Genomic DNA, 5,074 nt, shown 5'->3' on the forward strand with positions numbered 1-5,074 from the left:
TTTCTTGATTTTTAAATTGAGGCCTCTCATTGATTTAACCTAAGTTCATGGGTATGGGTCATACAAAAAACAGGTAGCTTTTAAATAGGTTATAACATCTCATTACATTAAAAATTAATCTCATCAAATATTTGATATGAAAATCCTATAAAATATGGATATACTAATAATTAATATCCTATTTTATTTAAAAAAGATATTATTTATAATTAAGAAACAATTTTATAATAAAAAAAATAAACGGGTAATATGTATCACCAAACCCATATATCTTTTAAACCGGATTATAACATATCATTTATTTGTGAAACTATTTTATCATCAAACCTCAAGTATATTAATATTAACTTTCTTACAATAAATTAAATTCAAATTCAAATATATATATATATATATATATATATTAGAAACGAATAATGCAAAACAACCCCCGTAACACGGGGGATAAAATATAGTTATAAATAAAATACTTTCTTTAGAATAAATCTAAAGCATATTAAAATCTACATGCAATATAGCAAAAGTAAGTAAATTAAAGCGGTTTTCACGATCTAACGCATTATTGGTTCTAAAATAAACGCCATGATTACAAACTTAACCGTGAACCTCACTGCTTATAGACCAAACCCCATAACCAATCAACCAAATCAAGTCTCAGTTTCTAACATTTTAATTTCCTGCTCTAAACAATCAAAAATACAAAATTAAAAACCCACATAAATCTCAAGAAGACAATATCCCATCTGCCAATGAAGCCTCAAGTTTATGCAAAACCTCACTAACCACCTTTTGAGGGTTTAAAAATCGGTTCTTGGCACCATTAACTGCTGTTGTTGACAGAATTGTGACGTCTTCTTTGTTTAAATTTTCATCGAGTAACGTGTTCCAAAAGCTGTCGTCTTCATTAAGATTTGATTCCTTCATTAGCCGCGTAACGTCTTGCAAATTTGCAACGTTTCTACCGGCCCCACACCCTGTTGCGGTTGCTGCGCCGACTGCATTGGCTATGGTTAGTGTGTGAACCAATGGCATGTTGTGTATGTAACCGCATGTGATTGCAGCCACGAAACTATCCCCACATCCAACTGTGTCCATGACGTTAACCTGTTGAAAGAATTTATCACGCATTTGTACTAGAATTGGGTAAATACGGGTATGGGTTGAAACGGGTCGGGTTGACCCTGAACACATTTTGCCCAGAAGTCAGCAACTTTTTACAAGTACGATTTGATTTCAAAAAAATAACATTTTTTTTAATAATAATCTGATTTTTTTAATATATGGGGTAGAAGGTTACCTTAAACGAAGGCACACAAGATATGCCCGTTCTAGTGATTAAAACAGACCCCTTTGATCCCATTTTAATTATCACCCATTTAGTGCGAACACTGTTGCCAAGCAACTCCTTTCCGGCTGCTACGGGGTTCTGCAAGCCCGTCATTGATTCCGCCTAATAAAAAAAACATGTAAATAAATCATAAATTAAACAACAAATCATACAAATTGTGCAAAAACAAGAAACAAACCTCTTCTGAAGTTAAAAGAAGAACATCACTAAACCTCAGCAACATCGCGAGTGCATCTTGTTCTTCACGTGTTCCAACCGCCAGCGACTTTCCTTTCGGGCCTGGGTCAAAAAAGACAGACGTGTTGACTTCAACTGCATACTCGAGTGCAGAAGCAATCAGACCCACTGGCAGCTCATCAAACCCATACCCGTTACAAAACAGGACCTTTGACTTCTTAATGTTTGACTTCACTTCATCGGATAATGTTTTCATCCACGCAAATGCAGGCTCCTTACTAAAATCTGCCCGACTAATAAACAAATCATGGTCAAATACTAGTTAAATTTGAGATAAAATATAGCCTAAAGACTAAAACAACTAATTCACATGCAAAGGGAAAATTCTATACCCTTTAAAACTTAGTAAAATATCATGTGTACCCAGCCCAAACTTAGAATATCATACACGCCCAAACTAGTTAAAATATCATATCTACCCATTTCATCACAAAATGACCATTTTACCCTTATTTTTTAAAACTTTAAACTTTTGTTTATACCCATTTCATCAAAATGACCATTTTACCCTTAGTTTTTTAAAAAATTAAAATTTCATACATACCCATTTTAATCTTAAAATTTTATATTAACCATCAGCAAACTTGTTAATATTTAAATGGGTGAATCCCATATTTTGAGAAAAATACTGTTGATGGTTAAATATAAAATTTAAGACTAAAGTGGGTAAATATGAAATTTTGAAGTTTCAGAAATTAAGGGTAAAATGATTTTTTTTAACAAAATGGGTAAATATGATATTTTAACTAGCTTTTAAGGACATATATAATATCTTAACTTTAGACTTGGGTATATAAGTATTTCACAAAGTTTTTAAGGGTGTATATGAAACGGGTCAGTACACGCCACCTATACCATATACCAGCTAAATTTCAATCCCGAAAGCTCACACTCTCGAATATATACCAACTTAAACATGAACGGACCTTTAATAATTCACGTGTACCTGCAAAACCCGTGTCTTTGCAACGGGTCTACCAACACCCAACATAAAAGGGTCTCCTATTCACTACTAGATAATGTGTTAGCTATATCATCATCCTCTTCTTTCATTTCAATCACATTAATCCCCTCGTCACGAAGCACATCCAATAAAAACTTCCCATATATCTCATTCCCGACGTGACCAATTGCATTGCAACGAAGCCCTAATCTTGCTGCTGCTATTGCCATGTTGCAGTTGCCACCAGCTTCCCAGTATTTCTATAACCAAAACATGGAATTTATCAAAAGGGTGTCGTAAAATAACCAAGTTTTGTTTAAAATCATACTGTTTAGAGAACAAATATTTAGTTTTGAATAGGGTCATAGATGAATCGAAACTTGACAAACCGTTTGGCGAGAAGTTCGTTTGCGGTCGTTCATTAGCAAATGAACAAAGATTTTTTTGTTCGATTAAGTAAATAAACGGATGTGAACAGAGATCCCGTTCATTCAATTGTGTTAGTGAACACTCGGTAATGTGCATGAACGTTTGTTCATTTACATTCGTTTATGTTTGCTCGAATAATTATTTCAAAGTACTTAACATAGTTTATGTTTTGGCTGGTTATGTATTATACTATTATCAATTATGTATGGATTAATAATGTTGTTTCATTATGTCCATTTCCGTTCGTTATGTGATTAACTAACCAACACAAACGAACATGATCAAATTCATTTCTTTAATGAACAAGCGCAAACAAGAAATTCCGTTCAGTATGTGTCCATAAACCATTCTTTATCTAGTAAATTGTTCTGTTCTGTTCTGTTCTGTTCGGTTCAGTTTCCTTTACAGCCCTAGTTTTGAATAATATTTCTGATACTAGCTGCAACAAAACATAATATTAAGGGCTTTCTAAAATAATTACAGTTTTTAAACAAGGATATCAATTTTCAGTTTTGAGCAATTACTCAGATACTAGCTGCAACAAAACAAAACATTAATTGTAATTTCAAACAAAAAAAACAAGATTATAAGTGATTAATTCATTATTACTGCTAGAGACTCTAAACCCTAATTAAATCTAACAAAACAAAGTACAATTTTCAAGTATACAAACATTAACAAACGAAAACAAGCACATTATGGAACGTTCACAAACAGAACTGAACAAGCATAGCCTCTATTCATGTATGTCCACTTGGTTAATCAAACGAAATTTCTTGTTCATATTCCTTCATATATTAAACAAACAACATGCTTTCCGCCAAACAGTTCACCAAACTTTACAGCCCAGGTGCAACGAAACAAAATATGAGGGCTTTCAAAACTAATCACATTTTTAAACTTAAAAAAACAAGATAATAAGTGAATTGATTATAACAGCAGAGTGCTGGCAATCAGGTACCTGTTTAAGACATGATAAGACCCGTTAATAAAAAAAGTGTGGTATGTGATTTTTTTATTTTCTTAAATAATTGAAATTAGTAGGCTAGAGTCCATCATTTTCCCTTATTGGTACATGAAACTTAAACTATCTTTTATTCATGACATATAAAGTAGTTCGTATTCATGTTTGATACTTGAGTTAAGCTCTTCGTTTCTAACCCATCAAACCCGTTAACACACGAATTGCCAACCCTTAAACAGCTAAAGGCCATAAACCCTAATTAAATCTAACAAAACAAAGTACAATTTTCAAGTATGCAAACTAACACATTATCGAACATCCACAAACACGATTGGTTGAACATAGCCTATGTTCGTGCCATTCATTTATTAAACAAACAAAAAACTTCCCGCCAAATGTTAGGTTCGTTCACAGCCCAGCTGCATCCAAGCAAAAAAACAAGGGCTTTCTAAACTAATTACATTTCTAAAACCTAAAAAAAAATAAAAAAATAAAACACACATACACACAAGTAAACCCTAATTAATAAAATCCAAGAAAACAGAGCAGTACCTTATCCGGAGGCGATTTCGAAAGCTGTTCCATATAATCTTTCCTCTCATCAAACCCTAAAGGCGGCAACTTTGGAACATTAAGCACCACATCAACACATAGGTTCCCAAGTGTCGCCACATCAAATTCCTTCTCGCCAGAGAAACTGAACGGAATTAAACGCCGGTTACCGGTAACGGAGAGCTCAAATCCGTTACCCCTGCAATGAATTTGAACATGGTTGCTTCTAACGGCGTAATTGGATTTCAAATTGGGGGTTTTTTAATTTAGGGTTTTGGGTGAAAATTGGTTGGATTCCATAATTGGGTTTGTGGGTTTGGATTATTGTTGTTGTTAAGGTTTGCATATGCATTAATGAAGAGATTGGTGTTGATTTGTTGTTTGAATTTGAAGCGGGTTTATGAACTATCAAGATTGAATCTTTAGTTTAGAAGTGAAGGAAGTGTTTGTTTTATGCTTGGATTGGGGTTCTATAAAATGATTATTTTTAAGGTTTTGTTCAAATTTCATTACGATATTTTCGATACCGGTATTATACTAATCTGATCCCTAATTGCATACAAATATATTTATTGTCTTTTTTACCTTATGTGAATTTATA

At 33.1% G+C, this 5,074-nt stretch overlaps 1 pseudogene across 1 annotated transcript; it reads right to left on the reverse strand.

The window, feature by feature from the left end:
• Positions 1-533: 533 nt before the first annotated feature.
• On the reverse strand, positions 534-4,728 carry LOC143577075 (uncharacterized; annotated as a pseudogene). The gene is made up of 5 exons (XR_013143052.1): positions 4,474-4,728; positions 2,532-2,788; positions 1,527-1,818; positions 1,298-1,450; positions 534-1,104 (listed from the first exon to the last, which is right to left on the reverse strand). The product of XR_013143052.1 is annotated as an uncharacterized LOC143577075 (transcript).
• Positions 4,729-5,074: the final 346 nt, after the last annotated feature.

Source organism: Bidens hawaiensis, unplaced genomic scaffold, assembly GCF_021521415.1.
Source record: "Bidens hawaiensis isolate Kalapana, Puna unplaced genomic scaffold, B.hawaiensis_p1.1 tig00028460_1, whole genome shotgun sequence".
Classification (NCBI taxonomy): Eukaryota; Viridiplantae; Streptophyta; class Magnoliopsida; order Asterales; family Asteraceae; genus Bidens; species Bidens hawaiensis.